We start from the raw sequence: 13385 nt of genomic DNA, 5'->3' as shown, positions 1-13385 counted from the left end.
TCAGTGGATAATCATGAGATACCTAAAATAGCAATAGTACACTAAGTCATATTTAAGCAGGTCATAGATTAAGAAAGTTGGCCAGTCTGCCAAGGAGAGCATATTTCTGAATGTCTACTTCACATTGTTCAGTGAAGAAAACAGAAAATAAAGAAATCTCCTCCCCAGACAATGAAGCCAGCAGCCCCAGAGGAAAACAAGGAAGCTACTCAACAGAGAACAAAACCAAGGCCCAACCATGGGACAGTCTCTCCCTAGATTAGAACTTTTGGTGCACGTAGGACTTCAGAATGCTAAGAACCAATAGCTGTCTTTTCTTTATATGGTCTCTTCCTGAATAGGTAACTGAATTATGGAATATGGAGCATTGGGGATAGATAGTTTTTCTTTTTAATTTGATTTTTTAATTTTATTATTTTTAATTTAATATTGGTTCTCAGGTTAAGAATGACTATGTTGGTCAGGCACAGTGGCTCATGCCTGTAATCCTAGCACTTTGTGAGGCTGAGGTGGGCAGATTGTCTGAGCTCAGGAGTCCGAGACCAGCCTGGACAACATGGTAAAACCCTGTCTCTACTAAAATACAAAAACTACCCAGGCGTGGCATCATGCATCTGTAGTCCCAGCTACTTGGGAGGCTGAGGCAGGAGAATTGCTTGAACCTGGGAGGCGGAGGTTGCAGTGAGCCGAGATCCAGCCACTGCACCACTCCAGCCTGAGTGACAGAGCAAGACTCTGTCTCAAAAAAAAAAAAAAAAAAAAAAGAATTACTATAGAGTGACTATGTTTAAAAAAAAAAGTTACTTAGTGTTTGAGATAAATCTTGATAGTGAATGGGATTTGGGACTTGCCTTCTTTAGGGAAAGTTGTATTAATTAATTTAGCATGAATCAAATATTTGATGATCAGTGAGTAGCCTGGGATAAACATTGTTAGTGTTAACCAATACCGGGTCCACTTCCACCTCCTCACATTAAAGGCATCGCATCCTAGACTGCCTGTACTTGAGTGGGCCCATGATTATCTCTAGCCACTAATGCACTGTAAATTCATGACTGTGGGATCCTCCATTTTCTTTCTTCTTCACTTCTCCAGTGACTGAGGAGATAAACTCAGATAAAATAAAATCACACGATAAGAAAATTCCAAATTTCTGAGTTCCAGAAGAATATTTATGAATCATTATGATGAACAAACATTTATTTTCATAAGCTATAACAATTTGGAGACTGTTTCTCTAGTGTAATCTGGACAATCCTAAAAATATTAAACTATTGGATTTTTTTTTAATTTAGGGTGTGATTTTGTGAATCATTTTTGTCTCAGAATAATCAATATCTTTGGTTTAGTATACAATATTGTTGTGTGACATCAAGATGATAATGATGCTGCAAAGCGACTATCACCTTTTTCATAAATTTTACAGGTGATTACTTGCTATCTTACAGAAAAGTATCAACAGCTGATTTTTGAGTAAGTTCAGTCCATACACTAACAATGATCGCTATACAAATCCTGCTGCCTAGATGAGAGTGATTTTAAAGCACTATCAATTGAAAACAATACATCTTAATTTCAGATATGTTGAAAACAGTTTATCTTTAAACTGAGGAGATACAATGTGTCTTGTAAAATTTGTTTGTTTGTAGAGTGACACTCTCTTAAGAAGTTATTGGATACTATTCTCTAATAAAATTAAAAAGTTGAAAGTCAAAAGAAAATAAAATGAACTCAACAAATTGGCTCGTCAAGTATATAATTTAAGGGAAACCCAGAAAATGATGTGGAATATGTTTAAAGAATAGCCCATACTGGATACTAAAGCTTGTGGTAGATATAGACAATAAAATACAATAAATAAACAAATCTCCCACACACATGCTTGCAAACACACACACACACAACTAAGAATTCACAAAATATTTGATTTTATGCATATTTTGAATAAACATAAAAATTCTTATAAAAAAGTTGAAAGTTCTACAAGTGAAAAAGAAAGAAATAATAATAATAAACAAGAGTAAAATATAGAGTTTATCTTGACTCTGTAACTAACATTTGCTTAATTATAAAAATAAGAATTCTATATTTATTGAAATATTAAAATAGTAATATTATTGTATAGAAAGAATAGAAAGTGGACAAATGGGATTTATGGAGGAGGGCCAAAATCTCACATATAAGAGGGAAGTGTAAATGGATAATGATTGAATTTGATTAAAGCAAGAAAGAGTACATAGGCAAATAAGCCAGATACATGAAAATAACTATCAGAAAAAAATTATGGAATAATGTAATGTAAATAATATAAATGATTCCTTCTAGAAACAGTAGTAAGATGGGAAGGGGTTTTAGGAAATTCAATTTTCACAGTTACTTCATCATTAACAGTTGATGTTTCAACTGTAAACATGTATCACATTACTAATATTGAAGCTTTTATTGAAAATAATTTGGCATTTACATATTTATATTTATATGAGCATGCTCATTAATGATAGACTAATGACCACCAAATATCTGACATTCCACTGAATAGTCAGAAGTAGGTACCCTTTCCTAAATGAACTCTGCTTCTTGATCCACACCAAAGATTAAAAGTGAAATTTCTTGGGTTAAAGAATAATATTTGTTTACACTAGAAATAGTGAAAATGTTTTAGGGAGCCTGGATATGTTATCCCCCTTGCTGAATTATGTTTGTCTTCTCAGCAAAATATGGGATCAAAGCTGTTCTAACACCTGCTTTTTTGTAAATAATATTTTACTGTTGGAACATAGCTACACTTTTATTCAGCTGTTGTCTATGGCTACTTCGAGTCTGCAGTGGCAGAACTGACTAGTTGTGACATATTCTTGTGTCCCCAGGTCTAAAATATTTACCATTTGTCACTCTACAGAAAAAAATTGGCCAATCCTGCTTTAAAGTGTGTTGAGAATTGTTCTGGCAGGCAATTAAGTTATCAACCAGTCAAGATTGATTTTTATTCTCTGTTCTATGTCCCTTTCATCCCTAGTTCCATAATGTTGCCTTTGGGTCATGGTCCTTAAACTTCTAAGAAGTGGCTTTTACAGAGTCTTAACCAAATATTTGGAAATATCCAATGAGGTCTCAGGTCTCTCTACCCTGATTAGGCTGGCACTCCAACATGTCCCTGATATACTTAACCTACTGTAATCTTGCTTTTCCTGTGTGTGTAGCCCCATCCTCAACCAAGTACCTGCAGGAAAGCCACATGTAGACTTTTGGGACTGCCTTCTGTGTTGCTCTATCCTTCCGCTAAATTTCTCACAAATTCTAGCCAACTCAGGAGACAGAAAATGTATTTGCCTTTGGGGAACACAAAAAATCTGGCATGCCCTACTTGGTCTCTACTTCCCTTCACCATGGCTAAAAATGACTCTAGAAGAAAGTTGGTGTCAATATGGGAAGAAGCTGATGCTTTTTTTGAAGTCCTGCGTGGTCTGTGTCTAGTATCTGAAAACAGTTGTCTTACTGTGTCCAGTTTTACCGATTTAGGCAGGAGAGTATATCTAGTACCAGTTACTCTGCCATGGCTAAAATGAAAGAAATAGACAAGAAAAATTTTACTTGTAGTTATTGGCAATGGTACAATCTCAGGCTTTGGTATAAGTTAAAAATAACTTAGGAAAGTGTCAGTAATCATTAATCCATGTACTCTTCTAAACCTGCATGATCTGAGGTAGAACTCTGCTACCAGGTCACATGCTGCTCCTCAGCCCTATAGGAATGGGCTTTTTGAAACACAGACAAGCTCAACTACAGTCCTAAGACACAGATTCAAAAGGAAGAAAGCCTTTGATATTTCTTTGATGTTTCTTGTGCCATCACGTGTAAGCTCACCAGCTCAGACTCCTGCTCCTTGACTTCTGGCTATGCAGATTTGTTACTGACTATGGTTTCTCTCTAATACTTTTTACATTTTATTACAGTTCTCTCTTTCTGTCTCTCTCCCTCTCCATCTCTGACTCTTACTTCACTTTGATCTCACCCAGAACACTTTGTTATCATTATTAGCTTCCAAATATGCATCACTTTTAAGTAATACTAATATTAATCCAATAAAATGCTGAAGATAATAATACTGATAGACAACAATTTTATGAAACTGTGGAAAGTGTATACTTGTCAAGACCTTCGTTTGCATGTATATATATATATGGTGTGTATATATGGTGTGCATATATATGTGTATATATATGCACACCATATATATATACACACCATATATATATATACATATATATATATGGTGTGTATATTTATATATGGTGTGTATATATATGGTGTGTGTGTGTGTATATATATATAAGGTATATATATGTATAAAAATATATATACAAGTATAAGGAAAATAGACAATTTCTCCAGAAATTTAGAGTGTATAACGGTACTATGAAGTGGCCTTTAATGAGTGTGAAAATTCTTTGAAATTCTCTGGTGTAACAAAAAAATAAATAAATGTTTCTTTCCACTATGATATCAATATTTAATGTAATGCAAAATGTTTTAAATTGCAAGTTATGTCAATTAACTTCCTGTGTGCACTACTCAGGAGTATTTCAATTACAAGTAAATAACAGTAATAGTGATATAACTGAATACAATTTACTAGATTTTTTTCCCTTACAAGAGAAATTGGAAGAAATTTAGGAATAGTGAGGGTTCTCAATGATTTCATAAAGGAAAAGACTCCACATTTCTGCTGTGTAATCCTTATTCTGTAGGTTTCTTAACTTATGGTTGCAGACAGCTTATTAAACTCTAGTATGTATATTTGTCCTAGGTAAGAAAAAAAAGTAAAGTATTGACACTGACCACATTGTTTTCCCATGAAGTCCCTCAAGACATAATCTCACATTTTTTCGACTTGAGGCTTTTCACGTGGCTGCCCCTAATATACATCAGCATAGGGGAGTGGAAGTGGAATTGGGTATTTTCACCATGAATGTCTCAAGAAAAATTAATGTTCTTGAAAGATGAACCATGTTTTTTTATGGCTTCCTAAACCCCCAGCTTAGTGATGGTCCAGTATGAAAACAAGGAAATTGAACATAAAAATGTATTTTGATGTATCTTTTAGCACGTCTTTTGCATATACTACATATTCTTAAGACATTTTCTTGGTACATATGCTGACATGCTTAGCTTCTTTTTATCTATCAGCTCCTCCCTAACAGCTACACACACACACACACACACACACACACACACGTGCACACACAAACACTATACTAGCTCTTTATATAGAAAAAGTTAGGTAACTACAGACAATGTCCAATCATGACTGGTAAGCTGATTGTTCACAATAAATTTCTTTTCTTGTATCTTCTGTAGAGATTCACATAACTAACAATCTTCATATTACATATTCACAAGAGTTGTTAGCCTCTTTTCTCAGAAAAAAATAGGTAGAGTATAGGTGAAATGAACTGGCATATACTTACCAGTATAAAGATTTTTTTCCCATATGAAAAAGCATATTCTTATTGAAGCAAGTAGGAATGTTTCTTTGTAGTTTATTACATATCTGTACATATTTTAAAGGAAGATATTTTACTTTACAAACTAAATCAATTAATTTCTGTGATCTGGAACTTTAAAAAAAAACCCAAACTTTGCATTATTACTGGTAGTGAACGACACATCTCACAATTATTATAATACAGCTATGAAAATCTTTTTTATTCTGTATTATAGACAAATTTTACGGAAGACTTTTACTCTTATTTTAGAAACTTGATTGAAATAAGTTATATATTAATTTTTAAAATTTGTTCATTAGTTTATAATGCAGGAAAAACATTTTAGGAGTAATCATAGGTGTAGCACGATCCACTTATGTCCTTAAAATTTAGAATGAGCAGTAAAGTCTTAGATAATTGTTTTTAATACTAATGATATGAGTAATATTATTACTCATAATAATGTTGATATTCTTAAGGATTTTTGCATTCTATAATAACAATGATTTGAGGACTGTGGTGACTTAGTGTATTAATATTTATGTATGGTAATCCATTATAAAAGGATTGTACAAAACACGTACCATACTAAAAGGATATTTTTAATTAAATTAAATTTCTATGTATTCTCTTCTCAAGCTTGTTATTCTACTGCCTAGAGGAAGCTCTCAGTGACAATGGCCACTGTGTTGCAGACATTCCTTGATGTTGGATAATAAAATCCCTGTGGACAAGCTGTACATTTGCCTAGTGCCAACACATTCTTGGCAGCTAGAGTTCTCATATGATAAATGTTGCAATTAAAGCTGTGGAGTTGTGCATAAAATAACCTTCCTCAATCTTGCTTCAAATTAATCTGAAAGCCATTAAAAAATAGAAAAATATGAAGTAGAATTTTCAAAGAAGCAAAGTGTATAATTTTACATAACTGATAGGTTATTAATATTAATAAACTTTCTTTTACCAAAAAGGAAATGCTATTTTGTGAGATCCCAAAAAGAGAAATAATGAAAGATTAACTAGAATAGTTTAATCCGTTGATAAGACTATCTTATTTTAAAATGCATGTTTTTAAAGAAAAACATTTATTTCTTTTTTATACTAGTGTTGATTTTTTTTTGGAATCAGGGAAAAATGACATTAAAGGCAATATTTATTTATAATTTACATTATATTATTTGAACTTTAATTCCCATATATGGACATATTTTTAATTTTACATATAAGTGTAAACACATGCAATATTTTAATTTCCATCCATCTTTTCTTTTTTAAATTTGTTCTGCTCTCCTGTCTTCTTCCTTATCACCACCAATCAGCTCCACCTGTTTCCAGTATTATTCATTACCTAGTGATGAATCTTTTCATCTTTTCCTGGTATTCATACAATACACAAATGTATATATGAATGCACGGGTCTATATGCACCCATACATACATACACATGAATAAGGAGATTCATTTGTTAGTATTTCTTTGCTTTATTTTTTTTCCAAACTTTTATTTTAGATTCAGAGAGCACATGTGCAGGTTTGTTTCCTGGGTATGTTTCATAATTCTGTGACCTGGGATATGAAGGATCCCATCACTGAGGTACTGAACATAATACCCAATAGTTAATTTTTTGATTCTTGCCTCTCTCCATACTTCTCCACTCAAGTAGTTCTCAATTTCTATTGCTGCCTTCTTTATTTCCATGAGGGCCCAGTTTCACTCTGATCATAGTTATTTCTTTTCTGCTGCTAGATTTGGGGTTTAGTTTGTTCTCGATTTTCTATTTCCTGTAGGAGTGATGTTAGATCATTAATTTGAAATCTTTCTAACTTTCTGATGTAGGTATCTAGTGCTACAAACTTTCCTCTTAAGGTTGCTTTAGCTGCATGGTAGAGATTTTGGTCTGTTGAGTCTCTCTGTTTCCATTTATTTCAAAGAAGTTTTTTTATTTCTACCTTAATTTCATTGTTTACCCAAAAGTCATTCAGGAGCAAGTTGTTTAATTTCCATGTAATTATTTCGTTTAGAGACCTTCTTGATTTTGATTTCTATTTTTAGTCCACTATGGTCCAAGAGGATGGTTGGTGTGATTTTAATTTTTTTTCTCATTTACTGAGACTTGCTTTATGGCTGAGTGTATGGTCAATCTTGGAGTATGTTCCATATGTGGAAGAAAAGATGTATATTCAGTGGTTGATGGGTGGAGTATTCTGTAGATACTAGGTCAAATTGGTCAAGTGTCAAGTTTAAGTCCATAATTTGTTAGTTTTCTGCCTCGATAATCTGTCTAACTTTCTAATGCTATTAGGGGAGTGTTGAAGTCCCCCACTATTATTGTGTGGCTAAGTCTCTTTGTAGGTGTAGATGTATTTGTTTCATGAATCTGGGTGCTCCAATGTTGGATGTGTACATATTTAGGATAGTTAAACCTTCTTGTTGAATTGAAACCTTTATCATTATATAATGCCCTTCTTTGTTCTTTTTCACTATTGTTGGTTTAAGGTCTGTTTTATCTGATATGAAAGTAAAAACCGATGTTCTTTTTTGTTTTCTGTTTGCATGATAGGACTTTCTCCAACTCTGTACTTTTAGCCTATTGGTGTCATTACCTGTGAGATAAGTCTATTGAAGACAGCAGATAGATGGTTCTTGTTTTAATCCAGCTTGCCACTATGTGCCTCTTAAGTGAGGGCATTTCAGCTATTTACATTTGAGGTTAATATTGATATGTGAGGTTTTGATCCTATCAAAACAATTTTAGCTGGTCGTTCTGTAGTTTTCATTGCGTGATTTCTTTATAGGGTCTGTGGGCTATATACTCACATAATTTTTTGTGGTAGCAGGTGTCATTTGTTCACTTCCTTGCTTAGGACTCCCTTAAGGATCTCTTGTAAGGCTAGTCTAGTGGTAACAAATTCCTTTAGTGCTTGCTTTTCTGGAAAAGATTTTATTTCTCCTTTACTTATGAAGCGTAGTTTGGCAGAATATAGAATTCTCGGTTGGAATTTGGTTGGTTCTTTTGTTTAAGTATGCTGAAAATAGGCCTCTAATCTCTCCTGGCTTATAAGACTCTGTTGAGAACTCTGCTGTTAGCCTGATAGGAATCTATCTGTACATGATCTGTCCATTTTTTTCTAGATATTTTTAAGATTTTTTTCTTTAGCATTGATCATAGACAGTCTGATGACTACATGCCTTCATGAGGTTCATTTTGTGTAGTATCTCGCAAATTAGATAATTAGAAAGGAAATTAAAGAAAAACTAGAAACATTTTATTGAATCATTCCCTCAAGCATATTTTCCAGGTTGTTTACTTTTTCTCCTTCTCTCTCAGAAACACCAATAATTCATAAATTTGATCACTACCTAAAACTATATTTCTCAAACATTCATTTTATTTTTTAAATTCTTTTTTCTTTATATTTGACTGGGTTAGTTCAAAAGACTTTCAGTTTTCAGGCTCTGAAATCCTTTCTTCTGCTTGATCTAGTCTATTGATAAAAGTTTCAATTGTACTTTGAAATTCCTTAAGTGAGTTTTTTAATCCCATTAGCTCCAATTGATTTCTTTTTAATACATTTATCTCTTCCTTCATTCCAGGAACTGCTTTAGAAGTTTCTTTGTGTTGATTTTCAACTTTGTCTTGGATATAATTGAGCTTCCTTGTAATCTGTGCTTTGAATTCTTTATCTGTCATTTCTCAGTTTTCATTTTGGTTAGACTCTATTGTTCGACAGCTAGTGCAATTCTTTAGTGGTGTCTCTACATTCAGATTTTTCATAGTGTCAGAATTCTTATACTGGTTTCTTCTCATCTAGAGATGTCAGCACTTCTAATTATTGTAATTACTTTTGTGTAGATAAAATATTTTTCTTTCTCTGTAATACTATTGGGATTTTTTCTTTCCTTTTCCCTCTTACCCCATCACTATTGGGTGTGACTGCAAAGAATGCTGAGTATGGTCTTTTGGCTTTGCTTCTATAGCCCTATGCACTTATTTCAGCAGGTTTTATATTGGGCTGTGCAGTGTGACCTACAAGCAAAAAGGGGGCACTTCTGGATGAAAGTTGGCTGTGGCCAATGCAGCTAGATATATACCTGATCCTTATTTACCGGGAGAAGCTCTGTTGCCGCAGGCAATGGACTGTTTAGTGGCATGAATAGTGATCTGAGCTCCCTGCTCTGCCTTTGGGGGATGAGGGCCATGATGACTGAAGCTGGACCAGGCAGGTCCGCCTATAGGTCCCCCCATGACAGGCATAAAGACCAGCACCAAGGAAGAATCCAGTGGGTGGCCACAAAGTGCCCTGAGGTGTGCCTAGGAATGGACCTGGGAAATATTCTCAGTCTCAAGTTCTCTACCCTTAGGGGGATGACATGAGCTACTAAACCGGGAGAATGGGTGCTCCAGATGCCTGGAGATTTGCCTGGGCATGGAGTAGAGAAGGGCCCCTGCACCAATATCTCTGCACAGAAAGGGTGGGTTAACTCAGGCTGCTGAACCAAGCAAGCAGGTGCTCCACATGCCCAGACATCTGCCTGAACGCAGAATGGAGACAGCCCCAATGCACCATCCTCCTCTAAGCCCAGGAAGGGTGGGATGGCTTAAGCTGCTGTAACAGATGAGTGGGTGCTCTGAATGCCTGGAGATTTGCGTGGACATGAAGCAGAGGCAGCCTCTCTGCCCCAGGGTCTCTGCACAGGAAAAGTGGGGAGCATTAGGCTGCCAATCCAACTTAATGGGTATTCCAAATGCCTGGAGATCTGCCTGGATGTGAAGCAGAGAGGGCACCACTGGACCGCAATTTTAGGGAAGCAGGCTGGGGCTCCCAGCAATGGCACACACAGACCAGTTTTAGGTTGCCAAGCTGGACTTGGCTGCAAGTCTTGCTGCCCCGGAGAAATTGCAGCTGCAGCAGCTATCCTCCGGCTCCATACTGTGCGCGGGGAAAGCCCAATTCCAGCACCTGCTGCTGAGGCACTGCACAATTCTGACTGTGAAGGTCCTTGCCCCACTCCACGGTGGGTGCTCTAATCTCTGGACCGATACTAAAATGCCTATGCAGTCACGCTGTAGAGTTGCCAAAGAATGGCAGATTTTGTACGCACCTGGATTAAAAATGGCGTCCTGCTTTTCGTCCTGTGTCTACGGTAAATGTCTGCAGCTTTTCCCAGTGTCTTTTCCTCACAGCATGTCCAAGCCTCTCCCCATTAGTTCCAGGTCTTGGGAGAAACACAATCCTCTCGTTCGTCCAGGGTTGCTCGGATTACTACTGGAAAGGTTCAGCAGAGAGGGAGGCTGTCTTCCTCTCTCACTTCCGAGGGCTTCACTCACTTTTAATGGTCAGATGCCATCATGGGTACTCTTTGCCGATGTTCTCCCCAGGATCTGGGGTGTCCTTCGTGATTCTGGTGGATTCTCATTTTACTTGTTGAATTAAAGCTCACAGAATTGATTTTTATGCACTGTTTTGTTATTTCCAAGTGGCTGAAGCATGCTAAAAGCCTCTAATCCATTATATGTTGGGGGCGGGGAAACTAAACTGTTTTAAATTGTTTTTTACAGAAAATGGAATCCTATTATACTCACTTTTCTGTAACTGTCTTATTCAATAGTAGTTTCTGAAAATCTAATTCAATATCATTTTTATATTCTTTTAAAAGATGTATCTATTCCATAGTTCAAATTCACCAGTATATATGACATTATTTCATTCTTTAAATAACCCTTTAAAAGGTTTATGATCTGTTATTTGGGAATATACCATACATATCCACTCCAATGTTGATCTGATTTCTCTTACTGTACAGTTTTAACCATTATGGACAATATTGTAATCAATATCTTTTTGTATTTTGTAGGAACATCAAATCTTATATGCTGATGTTTAGCTTTCACTAAATAAATTTCTAGGTGTAGCATGGCTGGATTTAAGTATTTATGTACTTTTTTGTTGTTGTCGTTGTTGAGACGGAGTCTCGCTCTGTCGCCCAGGCTGGAGTGCAGTGGCGCAATCTCGGCTCACTGCAAGCTCCGCCTCGTGCGTTCACGCCATTCTCCTGCCTCAGCCTCCCCAGTACCTGGGACTACGGGCGCCCGCCACCGGGCTGGCTAATTTTGTTTTGTATTTTTGGTAGAGACGGGGTTTCACCATGTTAGCCAGGATGGTCTCGATTTCCTGACTAAGTGATCTACCTGCCTTGGCCTCCCGAAGTGCTGGGATTGCAGGCGTGAGCCACCGTGCCCGGCCTTACGTATTTTTTTTTAATTAAAAGGCATTGTTGTGGTTTCCAAAAGTACTGCAAAACTTTACCTTTCTAACATGCAGTGACATTTATATGTTCCTATCAGTAATAGATGATAACATTTTCTGCCTCATATCCTCTTGAAGATTTTGCTGAGTTGATAGGTGTGAAGCGATGTTTCATTATCTTAATTTTAATTTGTGAATAAAATGGTGAACTAGGGTCTACATTTGATACCCATTTTAACTTTTGATATGCTGTAAAATATATCCCTAGACTAAGATCTTTGAGCCTGTTTCCTAATTTAAAAGATATTGGAAAAAAAAATAGGCTCCTCCCTTTATAACACTGTTCTGAGGAATCAAATAAGCTAATTTGTACATAATAACTTAATACATTTTGAAGTATTATTTAGATTATAACTAAATACACATGCCCCTAAACTACAAATTACTGTCAAGACTCAGTTCTGAAATCTAGAAAATTAAGGGAAAATAATTCCCTCTTCTTATTCAGTTGCCTACCAGCTGTGAAATATATATAGAAACTTAAAATCTAAATTTGTGCACAATTGTCTCCATTTTTCTCTTTGTTTCATTGGGATCTTCAGAGTTTCACATTTGTATTGATTGGCAATGTGGTGGCTAACTTTTTATGTAAACATAAGTGGGCCCCAGGGTGCCCAGACATTTGGTCAAACTTTATTCTAGATGTGTCTTTGAGAGTGTTCAAATTGGCATTTGAGTTCTTTTGATGTGATCCTGGCAGTCTTTGTTGGTGCCCTTAATGCTCAAGGATCATCTTAGACATTTTCTGTCTCAGCCATGAAGCAGCCCTTTCTCTTAGAAAACCTTGTTCCTTTCAGAGGAAATGCTTTTTTGGGAAAATCTGTAAAAGCAGGGTGTTCATAGTTACATATGTGGTCCTTGTTTCCAGCTGGTTTTAACTAACAGAGCTAGAAAATATGTATTTACCAAAAAAAAAAAAAAAATCATATGTGTTTGTGGGAGTGCCTTGACCTCTCTGTGAAGCAACTAGCTGCATGTTTTTACCTTCAGGCTTGAACCCATGCAGGGGCCTTGAACGTTTCCATGTACTGATGAACTTCTTTGGGCTGTTGCCTAAAATACCCAAAGATCAAATATGTTGGTAAACAGTAAAAACTATCCCTGGCCCTCACCTAAATTCCTCAAACTTTTATATAAACTTCATAGGGGACATACGTAGGTACACCTGTTTTCTCTCTGCCCATTGCAAGGGTCACTGTAGCACTCCCTGTGTAAGTTTCCCCTAAGAATCCTTTGGACTGATCTCCCTGGTACTCAGTGCTTCTTTCTTTGGAATTCCAACAATTCCAATCCCATTTTGTGACAGTTTGGGGCAGACTCTTGTGAGAATTCCATGCCAACACTTCTGGGATGACTCCAGCCATGGGTTCAGACAGACAAAACAAAGTTTAAACTTCTATTTCCAATTGGCCTTCAGGATTATGTGACTCCTAATTTATCTCATCATTCTTATATTTCTATTTCTATATTTCCACACAAAAAGAATTTAATTTCTTTTTTCCTTTTTTCACTCGTTTTTAAATTTAAATTTCTTTAAATTTTACTTTAAGTTCTGGGATACATGTACAAAACATGCAGGTTTGTAGGAATG

The 13385-nt window shown here is 35.9% G+C and overlaps 1 long non-coding RNA gene across 2 annotated transcripts in view; it reads right to left on the bottom strand.

Moving 5' to 3' along the window:
- The window catches only part of LOC109026543 (uncharacterized), a 28794-nt gene extending 15945 nt beyond the window's left edge, over positions 1 to 12849 (bottom strand). For both annotated transcript variants that reach the window (XR_008678915.2, XR_010133212.1), the window contains exon 1: positions 12779 to 12849. This is a non-coding gene — a long non-coding RNA (uncharacterized lncRNA). The remainder of the gene's footprint in view (positions 1 to 12778) is intronic.
- Positions 12850 to 13385: the final 536 nt, after the last annotated feature.

The sequence above is a fragment of the Gorilla gorilla genome, chromosome 3 (genome assembly GCF_029281585.2).
Source record: "Gorilla gorilla gorilla isolate KB3781 chromosome 3, NHGRI_mGorGor1-v2.1_pri, whole genome shotgun sequence".
NCBI lineage: Eukaryota > Metazoa > Chordata > Mammalia > Primates > Hominidae > Gorilla > Gorilla gorilla.
This window is presented reverse-complemented; position numbering and strand designations above follow the sequence as displayed.